The sequence below is a fragment of the Propithecus coquereli genome, unplaced genomic scaffold (assembly GCF_000956105.1).
Source record: "Propithecus coquereli isolate 6110/MARCELLA unplaced genomic scaffold, Pcoq_1.0 Scaffold177, whole genome shotgun sequence".
Taxonomy (NCBI): Eukaryota; Metazoa; Chordata; class Mammalia; order Primates; family Indriidae; genus Propithecus; species Propithecus coquereli.
In genome coordinates this window covers 1,191,149-1,210,753 of record NW_012142412.1, presented here as the reverse complement: position 1 = coordinate 1,210,753, position 19,605 = coordinate 1,191,149, and positions in this window count along the sequence as shown.

Below are 19,605 nucleotides of genomic sequence, written 5' to 3'. Positions count from 1 at the left end.
CACGTGAAGCCAGGAAAAGAATTCCCTTCAAAGAAGATCCGTAGATCTCAGTGGTGTGTAGTGGTCAGTCGGAAGATTGGTGCAAGGAACAAAACGGGAACCCTCTCCAAATTCATGACAGGGCAAGGTGTTTTCAGACAGTGTGTCCTGGAAAACCTACGGCTTTGACTGGTCATTCTGTAGCCAGTGAAGGAATCTCTTACATTTTTATAACTCCTAAAAACAATTGCTTAAGATGATGTATCAGTTTCACTTCAGAAGGCCATGATCAGTCCTGTGTCTCCATCCTGCACCTTCTTTCCCCTGTGTTGTGTCTCCATCAGCCAATCGTTCTAGAACAGCTACTATCTTGATATTTCGAGATGCAAGTACAAAAGTTTGCTGCCAACCAATGGACAGATATGTGTACTTAGGGTTGTTTTGTTTTTAATAAGAACAAATTCTAGTTCCTAGTTACCATTGCAGCTAAAACAATTTTCATTTTAATATAGATATATAATAGATTAGTGTTAGTTTAATAAATTAGAGACTTGTTTAGTCTTCCCTTAAGAGAAAAAGGAAATCGTGAGAAAGTCTATTTTTGAGCTGTTAGTCAAGAAAACATCAAAGCCCCAAAATACCACATTAGAACTTAACGTAAAGAGTTTTAATTTCTCAGAGCAGCACCAATTCCTCCTCTTAGCTCACAAGCAACACTCTTATTTTGGTCCAGATTTTTGAAGGACATTAAAGCGGCAGACAGGGAATAGGCCCTATCAGGAAAAATAGATGCAATGAATGTCTCCAGATAAAAAAACAATTAAGGATATTAAATTGAGGAAAGTAGATCAAAGGGAGTTAAAATAAAAGGGATCAAGAAAAACAATATTCCCAAGGACAAATAATTTGGGAGTGAGTCATAACAGCCATGGAGGGAGGAGAGTGGGTGGTTCCATGACAGAAGAATTGGATGTTGCCAAATCTCAAATAGATTCGCTTCAGACTTCTCCAGATAAGTTAGAAATCTGATCTTGATGTTGCTTATTTCTCATGATCTCCATGCACACACAAACACACACAGTGTTTCCAAGACAAAAGGAACTTATGGCACATCCTAAGTCATACAGAAAGCGGGTAATAGAAACGGGGCTAGGATTTATGATTCTATTGAAACTAATCTGTGACTAAGCTTAGAAGTATTGAGTAAACTGTGGCTATCCATAGTTGATTCAGGTTTTATCATTAATATTAGTCTCCTGGCTACATAAAATTATCCCTCATTGGGATATTTGGAGACTACTTGTGACCTATAAAGACCAGTCAACTACTGATCAAACTATCTCAATTTCTATCTGAAGTTTTCAACTACCATTAACAGTAAATTAGTTGCCATTGCAATTATTTATTATCTGTGAGAGGATTACTGCTTGGTAATGACCCAATTACATGAACAAGTGGCTATTACCCAAGGGAAAAAACTATGTGAAAAAGGGACACTGTGAAAAACAAAAATGATCCCTTAGGTTGGATCCAAGTAGACACAGTGCCACCCAGAACACATCTTGTTCCAATCATTGCTCTCTCTGGTCAGGAGTCCCCACACGCACCTTGTACTATGGCCTCGAGGCTTAACATCTGTTCTGCGGAGCCCACACTTTTTGCAGCCAGGACATATTGTTCTACAGAGGTCTGCCATGTACCCCACTGGAGTTAAGGTTGGCTGGATTTTGGCATTTCAGTGAGGCTCAGAGGGACTTCTAGAAGCTTGTGAAGTCTTTGTGTGGTCATCACATGCCCTAGAGGAAGGGAGAGGCAATGTTACCCTATTTAGTAGAGCCCATTTGTGTGGCTGGTCACAACATGGCAAGTTACTAGACAGATAGTTGTCTTTCAGATCTAAACAACCGATTTCAAGAGAAAAGTCTTGATGAATTTAGAGTGTGTTTATGTTTTTTTTTTAAGTAATCATATCTTCTGAAGAAACATTTCTCTATACCAGGGGATGTCATGGATATTGACAATGTGTAGACAAGAGGCAGAAATGCCTAGCAATGACTTAAATATGTTTTGATCTCACCATAAATTTTCTTGACTTTTCTCTATAACATAGACTTGAATCTGCCAGAACCACCTATAGCAAATAAGACTTTTTTTTCCAGCCACCATTTATCTGGCAATTCTTTCATGCTGGTGCTTTAAATGTTATGCACATTATAAAATTTAATTATTTTGATGTGATTATTTTCTCCAACTCACTTATCAAAGAATTGAAGCTTTAGAGCAAGTGGAAAGGTGAGGATTCAAGCCCAGTTCTGTGTTATTTCAGGATAATTTCAGCCCTGGCTCTAGAATGGGTGGTAGCATTAGGGACTATGTTGGAAGTGCCAGACTAAATGACTTGCATTTGTGCAAAAAAAAAAAAAAAAAATGATTTTTGTAGTAATTTGAAGTAGCAAGGCACACTTTCTTACCTCTCCACTCTCTCCTTGTTCTCCAAGACGTTGGTACTTTCTACTTTCCCTGTTGTGCTCGGCGTACCTTGTCCCATCGCCTTGAAAGGCATTCATATTCCTGTTGCTATCTCCTTTAGTCACCAGCACCCCTTGGCATTTGATCACCACTGGAAATAACCATGGATCTAGAGATGTGATAGCCTTTTGATTAATGCTGAGGATGCAACCTCTGAGAGCCAATCTTCAGGATATGAAAATAGATGCAGACTCAGGCCCCTCACACCTGGCCTCAGGTACCTGGTGTCTCACAAATGCCCAAGGGCCAGTAATGGTTTGTAATCTCTCTAGTGATCAACTTCAGTTTACACTATATACCTTTTTGCAAGGCATTGATTTATCAAATCCATGGGGCTATTTGGCTCCTTTCTTGCAAAACTTCAACTTCTGATTTAACTGATTACTTTCCTAACATTTTCAGAGCTACAGCAAAAGCCTCAAAAAGATGTTTTCATGTCTTTATATTTCAACCCCCCAAGACAGTACCTGACACCAGAACTTGCTTGGTAAATAAGTCAAGTTGTGGGATGTCTACTTTCAGCTCCCTGGACTACTCTTGAATATTTAAAGCTTTGCACTTAGAATCATTCAATTGTTTATACTGCTTCAATGTGCTTACAAGCAAAATCAGTGGACCTGTTTATACACTCCTGCATCGGGCTTGATTTCAAGGTTTTCCAATTAAAAGCAATACACCACACAATCTTTCCTTGGTTTCAACACTGATGGCCTCATACACTGATAAGGAGAGGCCCACTCCTCTTAAAGAAAGTATCAATTTTTTTTTTGAGGCAGGGTCTCATCCAGGCTGGAGTACAGTAGCATGATCATAGCTCACTGCAGCCTTGAACTCCTAGGCTTAAACAATCCTCCTGCCTCAGCCTCTTGAGTAACTAGGACTATAGACACACACCACCATGCCTGGCTTTTTTCTTTTTTTTGAGATGGGTCATGCTATATTGCCCAGTCTGGTCTCAAACTCCCGGCCTCAAGCAATCCTCTGGCCTCACCAATGGTCTTTTAATTTTACCTTCCGTCTTGTCAACACTTAACTTCAGATAATCTGAAATAAGTTTTATTCTCCGTATGTATTAAAATACTCAGTTCCGTGTAAATATTGAGATAATGAATTAGTAAGTGGAAAGAACATGGGATTTAAAGTCGGAAAGCTTGTGTTACAAAACTAAACCTCATGTTATTTCTAGTAAACCTCTTAGCCTCAGCTCCCATTTTGGTACAATGGGACCAGATGTACTTTCTCTTCCTGCTGCATGGGGCAATTGTGAGGGATAAATGAAATCACATCTATGAAAGTGATTTGTAATTGAGCAGGGCTATGAAATATAATTTTGCATCTGCTTACCTAAAACTTAATGGTAATTATGGGTTAAAAGGCTTCATTTCTTGAATTAGCCATTAATGAATAAGTGAAATGAAAAGTGTATCTTAGATCACGAGGAGCCATTTTTTGTTCTTGGAATCAAAACAAGTAGCTATTTGCTTGTTCTAGGTACACAAAGGCAGAACTGTTAATTAGGCAGAACGAGAGTGCTCGGAGCAAGGATTGCAGCTATTATATTCCAACACTCAGTTCTGCTGGGGAGAAAGGAGGATGGGCTCTCCATGACTGGTGGTTGCGTGTCCTGAGAACAGGCATGTCAGTGCTCTGCTTCTTCGAAAAAACCCGGTCCCAGGCAGAATACACATTAGTGGACAACTAACTACTGAAACAACAAGAGCTGCACAGTCTCGATTGTAAGGACTTTTAGAAGGGGTATTCTCAACACCAATAAATTAGAAATGACTTCTGGAAGCATTTATATTTTAGGATTCATCATTTGTGGGCTTCTATTCAGTGATGAATCTGGACTTTGCACACAAAAAAATGTGCAGCTCATTTTCTTTGAGTATCTAGAACCATCTACAGGATATTTTCTGAAATGTTTTGGTTATTGCCAGTTACCTGTCTTTTGACGACTGTACCACCGTATACATTATGCACACTGAGGACCCCAAGAGAGGAAAGGATATAACAAGCAGCAACGGAACAAGCAGAGAGATGTCACACACCCACACACAAAGGTGATTCTGAAACCATACGAGATAGTAAGTGTGAGCACAATGCCCCTTTGATTTCTTCACCGAATGGTCACTCTACCTTTAGGGTTACAACAGTGTTAATCTCAATCATAATCTGAGAACACAACTATGTATCAACAGAGGACTTTTAGCAAAGAGAATTTCAGAGATTTCTGGCTCATATTTTTTAACTCAGAATCAAATTAATGGAAGAGCATCTTTGCAAAAACGACCTGAGTCAAAGAAATGCTGTATATTGGAAGTTTAATTTTTTAGTCTAATTTCCTCCCCGTTCATTGTTCCAAATGCAATTGTGCACTGTAACCTCCTTGACACCAGCATCCATTTCAGACTTATCTGTGTGTCCAGAATCATCTGACACTCCCCATGCCAATGAGTAAATGAAATAATTCTTTAAAAGTCCTCAAAGCACATTGTAGCTACATCACTTTTCACTGTTGCATTTTACACTTGTTTGAATGATTATTTGGAGTCTGTCTATTAGATTGCATGAGCCCTAACATCAGGAAATTACATCTGTTCTTTTTCATCTCTCTATCTGTAGTGCCTAACACAGCTCCTGGTACATGGAAATTTTCAATTACCATTTGTCGAATGAGTGATGTGTGAATGAATAAACACACGAATGATTTTCAGACATTCAAGAGTTTGCTGGGTCAAATTGGAAAATTTAGTATCACATCTTTCTTTTTAATATTGTTGTATAATAATTGTCTTTACTTGCCATTTCACAGACCTATGCACTACATGAAAGAGTTGGCCCACATAAATGGGTTAAGTAATGACAACATTTTTATACACAAATGGCGTGAGAGATTTTCTACTGCTGTAAGACAGCTTCGGCAAGTACAGCACCTGGGATGCACAGCTAGTTGTCTACTACACCCATCTCCTGAGCCTCAGTGAAGAGGACGGTGCTTTTGTTCAGAGAAGCACTCAGTTACACTTTAAAAATTCCTGATTATCATTAAGGGTGTCTGTGCAACAGAGTCCTGGCCAATGAGCTGTGGACAGATGTGCATGGGAAAGCCATCTCTCCTAAAATAAAAAGGCTAAATTTTCTTTAAAAACGAAAAAAAAACCTTTCCAGTCTTTTGCTATTATACTTTTGTCCTGCATGAGCCACTGACCTTAGCCTTAGAAATGCAGTACCATTTCATAACCATGAAAAGGCAACATGAAGGCAGAACATCATGTATCGAGAAAGACAGAAAGAGCCTGAGTGTCTGATGCTACCGATGAACCATTGAACCGGCTTTCAACTACTGTCTTGCACTGTTTGTCCCTGTCACCATATACTTCTTTCCCCTCAAGCTATACTCCTGGGCCTAGGGTAGCCAAATGAGTGAATAACTAATATGACAGTCTTCTTGGAATTTGTCATAAAAACATTACATTGTAAACAATCCCATTCATTGAAATACTAAATTAACAAAAACAATACTTTTCATTTTAAAGTAATTCACATTATCAATTTTATTAAAACCAACTCCCATAGTGGTTTTTAGACTGTTATCTCATTTAAAAACATGTTCATATCTGTTAAAATATTTTCTTTCTAATTTCTATTCAACCTATTTATTCAAGTGAATTTTTTCAGGTAATGAACAGATTTTCCACTTCTTAGATTCTTTAATGGCAGGATCCAGAAATACACAACTTACATATCAAGTACATTATTAATAAATCGGCAGACATTGACATCTATATTAGAGAGTAGATATGTATACCTACACTGTGTTCTACAGATGTAAAAGTTACAATTGCAAAAGAAATATCGGCACAGTTGCAAAACTACAAATCTCTCATGATGACTACTGCTTTCCATCAATAACTTCATTTATATGGAGAAACTTTTAGACTCTCAAGATAACCAAATCTGGATCAGAAATGAAAGGAAAAAACATAAACATTACTCTTATCAGAAAACAGGATAAGGACGGCTACAAACTGCACAATCAGATTAGCAGTATTTTCTTGGAAATAAATGGAAATGCCTGTAAAACAGTGGGAACTTGGGGCCCTTGCTCTATTGCCCACTCTCATTTCCCAGTCATCTTGACCCAATCTAATTCCTCTCCGCTGTCCTTCACCCTGTTACATCTCAACATCCCCGCTGACTTCCCAAAAACAGAAGCAAGTTTTCTGACAGCACTTGAAGTGTTCCTGGTAACATCCATCCCCTACTCCCCGGGCTCTCCAATGTGTAGAGTGGTGCACACTGCATATATCAGCAGGAGATACCCACTGTGAGAAAGCTGAAGTCAGTGTTAGGACACACAGTGACTCATGAAACGAGAATGTACTTGGCCTGATAATCTCAGTGAAGAAGAAAGGACACCCACAGCGCTATGAGTGTCTTATGGGAATATTAACCCTGGAAACAGGCTTCTCCCTCTTTCTCTACATTCAATTCCTCCCTCTAATCTTTTGTCTCTACTTGTGCTCTGAAACCCTGTTGGCATCTCCAGGCTCTACATCCCGGGACTCACCTTACTGTTAATGGAGAAACAGGGTCACTTACACAACACTTGGTTGATGTCCACTGTGTCCCATATACTTCACATTCCTGATTTCTAATCCTCATGAATATTCACAGTAGATAAATTCGTTTTCTATCAACTTATTACAAATTACAGCAAAGTTAGGAACTTACAACAATGCACGTTAATCATCCTATAGTTTCCACAGGTCGAGGGTCCAAGCATACTTTAGTTGAGCCCTCTGTGCAGGGGCTCACAAGACTACAATTAAGGAGTCTGTCAGGCTACTTTCTCCCTGTCGGCAGAACTGGGTTCCTTTCAGTTGTAGGACTGAGGCCCTCAGCCCCTGCAGGAGTTCCCTCCCCAGGGACAGTTTCCATTCAGCTGTCTGCTACTTCGAGGCCAGAAGGAGAGAGTTTCTCTACTCAAAAGCACCGAGTCTCTCTTTTAAGAGCTTTCACTTGATTAAATCAGACCCACCTCAGATGATCTCCCTTTGGAGAGGGATCAACTCCAAATCAACTAATTTGGGACCTAAAATCCCTTCACCTTTGCCATGCAATGCACCCTAATTACAGAGTGATGGCCAGCATACCCACAGCCTGTCCTCCCCACACATGCTCAAGGGAAGAAGATTAGACAGGCTATGCACACCAGGTGTTGGGAATTTGAGGGATCATTGTAGAATTCTGTCTACCACAGTCTGCCTTCTGGACCACAGAGTTCACATCCTCTCCAGCTGCAAAATACATTTGCCTTCTCCTAAGTCTCCTGTGAAGGCAACAACTCAGGCTTCCGGGTATGATCTGTGAAGGACATTTCCTTGGAACCCTTCCCCTCTCTCTATGGTCCTAGGACACTAAATAAGCAAGATACTTGTTCTCAGCTTCTTCTTCTTATTATTTCAATGTACAAACCAGGAATATAAGGCCCAAGGAAGTTTGCGTATCTCATAGGATCTGCAGCAGGTCTGCCAAACTCCAGGTTTATGTTCTTTCAACAACTCAGGGTCCCCTCCACATACACTTTTCTCAGGTCATTTTTCATTTGTGATCATTGTTCCTCTTTACAACCCCTTGAGAACACAAAGTCAATGTCTACAAAACAAGATGGAAACAGCTTACTATTAATGTTAATGTATTTCAATTCTTTGAATGAATATAAAAAGAAATATTTTTAAATGGTATGATGGACTGTTACTTTCAGTATTTTATCAAAAAAACCTTATTTTTTAACCTATTCAATTCGTTATGTAATCCCAGTGACTTTAATCAAACTGCTGCCCCCCAGTCAAGCTGCTTCACAAACTCAACATTAGGTTAGTAAAAGATATTTCTTAAATTATATCTCTGATCATGCAATCATCTTGAAGGAACTGAGATTTGGAAACGTTTTGATTCATTGGTGCTAATTTAGACAGGGCAATGATAATTAAGATTGTGATTTCTGGGTCCTTCGACATTAGGGATTTATGCAAAAGGGCCACACAAAATCCAATTTCTAGGCCTCAATCATTTCACTGCATCTGATTGAAAATGAAACATTAAAAATTTTGTTAAACTTATTAAGAACCTCAAGGGGAATAATGTTATGTATTATAGAAGTCACCCCTTTAAAATTACTACCTTCTGAGATATTATATATATAAGCTAATGCAGCATTCAGCATGTCTAAATAAAAATCTTTATTCAAAACACAAAATATCTGATTTTAGTCTCTCCATTTTATCACATCTGATGCTTTGCTGTTTTATATACAAGGTGTGAATTTCTTCCTTGCACTAAAATGGTAGACTTTGAGTCATAAATTAAAAACCAAGGGCTTGTTTCTCACTGATTGAACCCAGGTGTTCTCCTGCAGAATTTTATGATGAAATAAAATGGATGATTAAATCAAATGCATTCTAAATAACAAGAGTAACACTAATATCAATTTCTTTATCTGCATATTGGGGGATGTGATTGTAACATTCCTGGTTAGTTCTATTCAAATACAAATTTACTTTTAACAATATTCCTGAAGTGTGTGAGTGAGTGAATGTGTGTGTGTGTGTGTGTGTGTGTGTGTGTGTGTGTGTACCACAGTGATTCTGAGCACCCTGAACTTAACACATATGTATCCCTAAATCTTTTGGTGTGTAAATTCACATTTCTAGTTTTCTATAATATGGTTATATTTAATCATCACTTCTGGCCTTCTTTTGTAGCCATTTCAGTGAACTCAAAATTTCAAAATTTCTGTCATTCATTTTTCTAAGAAAAGATGGCAATGACCTACTGAATAGGAAGCAATACAGATATGGTACTCTGGTAATACTGCTTTCACGGAATTATAACAATATGACATTTAAGATACCTTTTCTTCATAGCCAGAGCCTATGGCCTATTTTCTGGCTGAAAAACAAGGAAACTGCCACTCTGCAGGTCCATCAGACAGAGCAAGAAGTTTCCAAGGGTGGTATCCTGAACCAAGTGATAAAACCTTTAGGGCAGGAACTATGTCTCTTTAACCCAGTACAGAAAATATTTGATGTACTTTGTCAACAAATAATTTAGATGATGAATAGGACTGCGCTGTTAGGAATTCGTGTCATTAGAAGATGGAGCCACGCAAGGCAAGAGGTGAGGCTTGGCTACTGTCACTCCTCTGCTGGAAAAATACTGGCTCCTCCACTAGTGGCAAGGGTACCGGCCAGAAGCCTCTTTGGAATGAAAGTGAACTTTATGTTGACTATTTTTCTTTATCGCCATTATGAAAATGATCATTTTTGATAATGTTAGTATTTTTTCCAGAGGCATTTACTTGGGACCACAACTGCCATCTGATCTTCACACCTATCCGTGATAGAAATCAGGCAGTATGCGAGTTTAATCAAGAGATGAAAACGTCCTAATTATTGAAGCAGTGCAAATCACAGACTTGTTGCTTCAACGATTTTACATGAAAATACCTGCAGATTGGTTTCCACTGCCTAGTATGTTCCCTAATTAGCAGCATTCTCCTGCAGGCAAACACCTGCATAATTTTACCTGCTGGCCCAGACAGGTGAGAGAAGCCTACGTGTCCTCTGCAGAAAGACCCTCCAACAAACTCTTTGTCACTGTTTCCACAATTTCATATGCACATTTGTTATATTTTGAAAGTAAAAAGTGAGATCAAGCACTCTCATAGATTTCCACCAAGAAAGTCAAAGGTAACCCCAAGGCATTGCCAGGAGATCATTTAAAATATTAATAAAAAAAAATCATCTACAGATGCAAGGAAATGAGTGGATTTTTCCCATTTGACAGCTTATCAGTAAGTTGACATTTTTTTTTTTTACCTTGGGAGTGTACCTCGGTGATGATAGCCATGTATAATTCATACAGAAAAATAGATTTCAATAAGCCTGCTCAGTAGTTCAGTGTGTGAAAATTCAACAAGCTAGTTTCTTTTCACCGTGCCCGCAGTCACCTTTCCTCCTATGAGCTCCCCCCGTTCCACATTGAATTTACTTTTTGTATTTTGGATCATAATATAATTTGTTTCCAAATGTATATTTAAAGAAGGAAGCTCTGAGGGACACGAAAACAGCACCACAAATGAAAAGTAGGATTGTATTTTCATGTAAATTGTACTTGATAAATATTTAAATTACTTTCTTTTGCAGAATAAAAGTGTATGAATGCACTTTACATGTAAGCTACAAATTATGCTGAAGGAATTTTAGCTTGTCAGTTATTGTTCACAACAATGTATATTAATTTTTTTTTCTGTTCTTACATAATTCTTCGAGACATTTTACTGACTAGGGTCTTTGCAAAGGCGAGAGATCATCCATCTGAACTTGATAAGAGTGTCATTGCACTCAATAACTAAATGATCTTTTATTCACCCTCAAAACTTTAAAATTTGATACAGAATGAATATCAAAGTTACATTTTACTTGGAAGAGTAATCATTTTATAGTAAATGACTTATAAAAACACAATGTAATCTCACTAATTGTAATGCTACAAATTTGGATTCTGTAATCATTCAAAGACAGTGAGTATACATTCAAAAAAAAAAAATAGTTATGGTCTAAAAAGGAAGGGCATCAATGTACCAGATCCGAGAAGTTTGAATCCAAAGAGAATAAAATCATGATAAACTAAAATTGCTATTTATTATGTGCTTATGACATGTCAGGAATTGTGATAAAGTTAAGATGCTATTTCTACTACTGTCCAAATGTTCATGGAGGAAGTCATATAATCTGGATTTTTCAGATGATGAAACTACAGCCTAAAGAGGTTGGGTGACTTTTCCATGATCACACAGTTAAAGTAATCCCAACACAGTTACTAAGTAATCCCAATCCAGATCTCTCTGACTAGCACATGTGTGCTTTTTATTAAAAATTATTCGAATATGCTCTTAATTTCTGTTTGGAATAAGTAAGTCTCCTATGGAAAAGGACTTTTGTGTCTGGAGCATTTTATAAACTAATTTAGCTCTATCTTGAACTATCATTTTCCATGACTTAAATTTTGCATTTACATATATTGGTTGGTAATATAAAATAACTTAAAAGTAATAAAGCTGAAAAAGTGTAATCATTCTAATTTTTCCTCTTCCATATTATGTTTAATTAGTAAGTTCTTACTCTATTGAAGATGTACCTCTAAAAATAATTTAAGAAGCAGAATGCTTATTATATAAATTCCCTGGTTTACCATCCTGAAAAAAAATCTTCACCAATTATCTAAAATTAGGTAATTTTGTATCAAATTAGAGAAAATAAACAAAAAAAGAGAATTTTATTTGAGCATGTGTAGCTATCATTTTCCTATCTATAAGGCTTAGAGAACAATTTATACTTGAACAATAAAATAAATAATATCAGTTAAGCTGATAGATCATTATGCAATATAACCTCAGGAATGGTTGCTTTTCAAATACTTCCTATTTTAAGAAAATAAACTTTTAAAACTTCATCCTTTTCTATATACCTTCGATAGCTTTTACTGATTAAGACATTAATGTTTGGACAAAATTGTTCCATTAATAACAAAACCACTATTTTCCAATTCATGTCGCCCTTCTTTAATACATGAAAGACCTTATTTATAAACTGAACAATTGTCAGTTACGGCATCTAACGATTCTGGTTCAAAAATGTCAATATCAAATTGTGTTCTGGCACATGTAGAGAAGCACTCAAATGATTGTGCCCCTGCCTATATTTTTACATACTGAATGATCTGTTAAATTTTTCATATTTTTCATTTGCTATTAGGTTCAATCTTGAAATAAAAAATATTAAGCTGAAATAGTCACCTTTAAAAAGTCTGTGTATCAGATTGAGAAAGAAATTCAAACCCCTTAATTGGAAACTACTTTTATTGTTATTTGTGGAGGTTGGTTGTCCCTGGGATTTGTGAATTGGTTCAATTATTAAATACCACAGTCTACTAGAGAACTGGATTCATGAGAAAAACATCTGTTGTTTTATGGATCTGGATTTCAGTATGCCTCAAGATTAATTTATTAACTTACTTATAATCCAATCTCTCAATCTGTAAACTGTAGGTATGTAACACACCTAATTCACAAGACAATGCAGAAGTCTGCAAGTTATTTTTAAAGAGTCCTGGTTAAGTGAATGGTGCATTTGGAGGAGAATGGAAGTCTGCCAGGAAGAACAGCTTGCTTCTGCTCTACAGTGTGCAGGTCAGGCTCTCAGGGAATGAAACTATAAGATGAAAATTAATAAGCAGGAAGTTTATTAGGAAGTGCTCTTAAGACTAACATCTGAGGGAGAAGAGAAGGAAGCAAAATTGTGCAGAGAAAGAAGTTGGGTGTGATGCAGTCACAAAAAATGACTTAAATAGGATGGATTTGGATGTTCAATTGGTAAGGATATTAAAACATTCCAAAATCCCCCAAAATCCAAAATCTGAAACACTTCTGACTCTAGCACTTTGAATAAGAGATACTCAACTTATGTTTATAATGAAAACAACAAACAAACAATTCCAGCCTTTAGAACAAACACATAATGCAGTTTGCTTTGGTTGTGTTGCGGCAACACCATCATAGGTTCAGAACAAAATCCACTGATGACATTTTTTAAATTGGGTAAGATCAGTGTGGCAGTTACCAGTCCATTGCCTCTCAGCTCCAAACCCTCATTGCCCTGCTCGTGGCTGCTGATAGTGTCTCTCCTGATAGCTGGCATGATGTTAAGCTTTGGCAGGAAGCTGGAGGAGAAAGGGGCTCTTCATCCTGGGGCCAGCCTGGGCTCTCTCCGCAGGCTCATGCTGTGTGTGGCAGCCAGGGGTGCATGGCATCCCCTCAAGGGCAGTCTCCCCATTACACTAATGGACTCCACGTGAGTCCTGGGTGGGCATCTTTTCATGAATGACTTCCTTCTGGCACCTGAGAGTGCAGATTCCCAGTGATTCCCACTGTCATAGCACCTCACCAAACCTCTCCATCCACTGAACCACTGCCATGCGCTTTCCAATGAGGTCTTAAATCTCAGCCTTGGGGGAAAGAGTCAGGGTCCAATTCCAGATTTGTTCTTTCCTTGGGTGCACTACCTCAGCTTTTGGAGTAGAATTCTGCTATTCTATGTTCTTTAAAGTTATCTTTACTTCTTAGTATTCAAAACCATGCTCCAATCCTGTTATATTATGGTTTATATATACATATAATTTACACATTCCCTATTGAATTTACTGGATAGAATCTGTTTCCTAATTGGACCCTGTCTGATACAATTAGCAAAGTTAGTCATGTGAAGACTCAAAATAAAAAGGGTTTCACCATTTCCTTTCTAAAAGAGGGATATTTCCCCGTGTCATTTTGGAGATCTATTGCTAATGTTAAAGTTCAAGTATCCTGAAGATTTGGCTGGAGTAAATGTTATTATAAATCAAATACAACGGAAATTAATTGCTTATGTATTAAAACTTTGCATATCTGAAAGTATTGAGAATTCATGGGAATAAAATTAGTGTGGGTGTTTTAAAAAAATCCATTTTTATGCTTTGATATTTTTCATTCTTTATCTACATCAGATAAAAAAACAAGCCTTTAGAGTTCCTCCAAAAATTTAGTTTCTTCTCCTACACTATACACTTTATACTTTTAAGAAAGAATATTCACGTTATATGCAAGAAAAATGTTTTATTCTGATAGGAAATTACAGTTTTCTGGAGGACTTAATAGTGATATCTTGTTTCAGACAGTCTTACTAGCTGCCTGTATCCTTATCCCAGATGCCATCTTCAAAAACTGTGCCTAAATTAAATATAAGACAGAATTTTGTTAATTTTGTGTTTAATTAGAATGTGATGCTAAAATCTTTCTTTTCAAATTTTAAGCATCATAACACATTGCCTAGATATTAATTTATGTTAAATGTGACATTATATTCTGAATTTTTCCCCTGTAGTTGATACTGAACTACCTCTTCATTTCTGTTGCGTATGTTTCACTTTAGTCATTAAAGTCAATATAAAACGTGGATATGTAAAGGATTAGATCTGAGATGGAATTCTAGGTAGCTGCTTTAAGTGGAAACACAAAGTGAGAACATGAAAGAGTTTCCACCACTAATTATAAATTCCAATATTTTTGAAGTATTATTAAGATGACTTATTTTTGTACATCACTCCACATTACTTTGCAGTTAGTAACTTCTCAACATGTATTTGCAGAGCGAATGAAAACAGTTCAGATTTAAGTATACAGTAGACCCACTTATCCACAGGGGATACATTTCAAGACCTCCAGTGGATGGCTGAAACCACAAATGGTACCAAACTTGGTATATACTATGTTTTTTCCTGTACATACATACCTATGATGAAGTTTAATTTATAAATTAGGCACAATAAGAGATTAACAACAATAGCTAATAATAAAATAGAGCGATGATAACAATATACTGTAATAAAAGTTCTGTGAATATGGTCTTTCTCTATCAGAATGTCTTATTGTACTGCAGTACTGTACCCATCCTTCTTATGTCTGTCGATCTGATAACTGAGAGGGCTACTAAGTGACTAACAGAATACCACACTATCTCCTACATGTAGGCTGTCATCAAGCCTTAAGATAGTTTTCAATGGGAAAAGTATGAAAATGGCTTATTCCAAAATTTAAAATTTAAGTCAACTACATTGCAAATTCCAACCAATAGTTAACACTTATGACAATAATTCCTGGCAAAGGGCAATTGAGACCTATTGTTCTGCTCTTGATCCCAACAAGTCTTCCTATCCTTTCTTGCTTCCTGCTGTCATTTTGTGTCTCTTGCATTTGCCAATGACACAACCATCACAAAACTCTTAAATTGATCATATGACACTGGATCTACAATAATAACACCAATGCTTTGCTTTTTAAATTCAAAGATTCCAAAAACAGTAATCGAGAACAGAACAGAAATATAAATGGTATGCATGCATTTTTTAATATTAGTAATAAAATGATTAGTTAGTTAAATTGACTGAACAGATTGCCATACAAAGACAGCTCAGTATGCAGGCTCAAGGCCTGAAGAGCAGAAGATAAACACATGCAGTGCAACTAAGAAAAAAGTGGGCATTGTATAGCACTTCTAAGAATACTTAATTGTGTGCAGATTTTTTTGTTGTTGTAATTTGGATGAATTCCAACTTTTCTAGAAGAGAGCACTTGCTTACATATTAAGCAAATATATAACAGAAAAACAGAGAGGTAACAAACATCAACTTTTTATTTTTAAAGAAAATATTTAAACTATTTTAACTGATGAATATGCATGAAGATGTTCCATTCAGTTATATGTTTGATTCTGCTTAATAGAAGCTCTTTCAAAATAAGGGAGTCATTGTGAGTCAGGGTGCTAATATATACATACCTTGTACATACCATCTTTATATGCTTTTTAGGGAAGTTTTGGAGCTTGTTGGCAGCTCATGATTTGTTGAAACTGACTGACACCGCTAAGACCAAAGTAAATGAACAGTTATATGTATGACAAAGGCCCCCTACAGATTGATTAGTGGGAACACTAAGGAAACACATCTCAGATTAACTAAATTCTCCTTTTAGCTTTGTGGATTACCTTTAGTATATTATAAATATGTATTCATTCATATAGAATAATATAAATATGTATTCCACATAATAAATTCTTTCTCTCTTAGATAAAATAACTTCTACTCATACAAAAAAAAAAAAACACTTTCTTATAAGATCTCATTTCTCTTTATGGTCTTCTCCTGTCAATGAAAATCTAATGGCAATGCAACATTGAAAAGCAATACCTATAAAAAGTGTACAGAGTTCATTACATAAGAAAACAGGAGTTAATCATACATAACAGGTAGCTAAAAGAGGTTTGGACCCCTGAACTTAAATCATGCATCCAGGATGACCCTACTGACGTCTGTCAGATGCAAGGATTAATCAATACATGCTATCTAGGCAATCCAGCTCTTTGAAGACACTGGATGATGTGAGCTTTGAAGGATAGATAAAATGCTATTATTTTTAATAAAAATTGCTGAAAAGTAAGTCTATTTCAATTGATAATAAATTCAAAAGTAAAGGGCCCAGGTGGGACCTCCATTGAAATTTAACCAGAAAATTAGAGAAATGTTTCTTGTAAGTGTGAAATAAATACAGAAGTCTGAAAAGTGATAGAAAAACAAACGGTGGGCCCTTTAACACTAAATGAAAGAGGGGGAAAAAATCTCTCCTATGCCAGATTCTCCTTCCTCAGTTTATATGTTTGTTAAACACACACGTGAACTGCGCCCTTCACTTTAACCTGGAGAGCTCACATTGGTATGATATCAGCCTTGATGTGAAGTAATGTCAATACATCTTTGGGTTAGTGATGGTATTGAAAAAGAATGGGCCAAATCATTGAGTTTTTTAATCAAAGGGTATTCCCAGATATTATAAAGAAATGTCTATTTGAGGTCCATTTTCAGTACTTTAAATCTTAGTTCAAAAATATTATTAAACATTGAGTTGTCTAAAAATGTATTCATTCTACATACCCTGTATCCAAACGTAGAGAGAAAATAGTAAACTCAAACTTAAAATGAAAGATACTTTAAAAACTACTTGTGTTTGCTTATTATTATTGAATTGCTAAGGTAGATGATAAAATAAACGAAGCCATTGTATTTTATTCTGTTTACGTGCAGGGTCCATTGTCAATCTCCATTTAGTTTCCAAGCAAAACAAACGGGGTTGAGCTGAACGTGCAATAACTCACGTCGCCACTGGATGGCAATGACAGCTTTTGTCTCCGAAATGCGCATGGTGCCCTTCATGAAATTTAGTCCCACAACCCTTAAGTCCGAAGTTTCTCAGGACATCAAAGTGTAAAATAAGCTGGGGTGATGCTCCGACACACATGCCTTTTGGATCTTTTGTCTTCTGGCGCACTCGATGCTAAGGCAGCCTGTGAAGCTTCCTGACTCGCAGCCACTCTTTAGGAACTTTGTTTTATAGAATAACACGTTTGCAAAAAAAAAGGTTAAAAAAAAGAAAGAGAAAAAGAGATGAAAAAGAAGCACAAATAGGGCACCAGATTCCCTTCTGCCATGGAATGGTACTAAGCTTGCAGAGAACCACAATTTCAAGAATGTCTTTGCTATGTAACTGCTTTCTGCCATATAGCAAGAACATCCTTCCTTTTCTTCAGCAATTTATAGCTTAAATCATTTCTTCTTATGACCTATACATACATGCATTCTAATAGGTGTATGCACTTCAAATAATTGCTTGTAGTTGAGACAATTAGCTGATGATAGTTTAATTTTCCAGAGTGAATCGATTTTAAACTTACAATGAGAAAAAAAAAAGACACTTTGAAAACATTTCTTTAGATCTACTTAGGATGATGAAAGTTTTTACACTGAATTTTATGTGAAGTTAAAATGTGTAAATATCTGGGATTTCATTAATTCAAAGATTAATCATAATTATGAAGGTGTTAGATATTATCTGGAAAAATGAATGACTTTTTTTCAGGGAAGGAAGGATTTAAATGAATTCACCTGAGTAAGGTGCCTTTGATTCTGAATAGCTTTGCTGAGTTATATGGAGGGGAAAGACCCAAAATCATAATTTTAATGAGTGGGGTAAAATGATTATATTTCTGAGGCAAAACAAAGAGGGATAAATTTTTATAAATATATGTATTGAACCAATATAGATAAATTCAATTATCCTTAGTTCAGGAAAGATACTTATTTATTGCTTTCTATTCCTATTTTAACTTATAAAAACCTTGCCCTACACCATATCATGCTTTTCTTAATAAATAAATAAAGCTTAATAATTAAACTTTAACTGACATCTCTGGGAAGTAACAATTGATACTAAAATAGCTTTAATATATGTATTTTTATTTACTATTTAAAAGTACTTTTATTCCCCTTTGATGGAAAATAAAAAGGTTAAGAATAGCAAAACAATAAAACAGCAACAACAAAAGCATAGAATGGGAATTCTGGGGCATAGTTTTCTTTTTCTTTTTCTTTTTCTTAACAATACAGAAAAACTAGCTGAGTAAAAAAATATTATTCAATTATAGTGGTAGGTTTATAAAAGGAAAACTCACCTGTGTTCATATAAGGTACTTTTAATTTTGCATGCACAGATTTTGTCACTAAGCAGAGAGATATTGTATATATATTATAGGGATATATTACTGGATTTGTACAAACTGGGCAAGATAAAGCCAGTATATATGTGTATATATATGTAGTTTCCTTCCCACAAGCAGTCCATACACACATGGGACAATATATCAATGAAATACATTTGGGGAAAGTCATTTTTAGGAACCACAGAAGGACTGGTTCTGTCTTTTCACAACACTGTGAGATTCTTGCATGAAAGTATGGCCTAATTCAGGAGCATTTGAAAACAACCTGAACAAATTTACTGTATGTTCTCTAATAGTTGACTGTGTAAAATCACTAATTTTTAAAACTTGCTTCACTTTCATCACATAACCAGATAAAAATGAATACGGTAAAACTACTTGTTGTTTTAATTTTCCATTTATTTGAAAGCTGAAGTTGTGCAGGCTAAACTTTGTTTATATAAAGTAGTAAGGTGAATTTCCAATTTTGTCATATATCTATCATATGAAATACTGTTATACATATGACATAATATGAAAGCATGTATATAAAATCAAACAGATAATGCAAGCTAAAATCATTCCCCATTGGGACCAGCAATGTCTCTTTTGACTGTATATACTTATTTATGATTTAAAAACTTGAATAACATCCAAGTGTTCCCTTTTTTTATTTTTCATCTTTAGAGTCTTAAGTTTCAACTTCAATTTTTTTAGGAAAAATTTAGTCAAAGGTTTATGCATAAGAATTTGAAGGAATGGGCTAACCTGAAATCTTGGGAAATGGAACGTGAGATCCTGATAAGTTATATACTTGTATCGATTGACCTTATATCTGAGAAGTAACTTTTAGATTTCTTAGATCAAAAAAGAATAATTCAGGCTCATGCCTGTAATCCTAGCACTC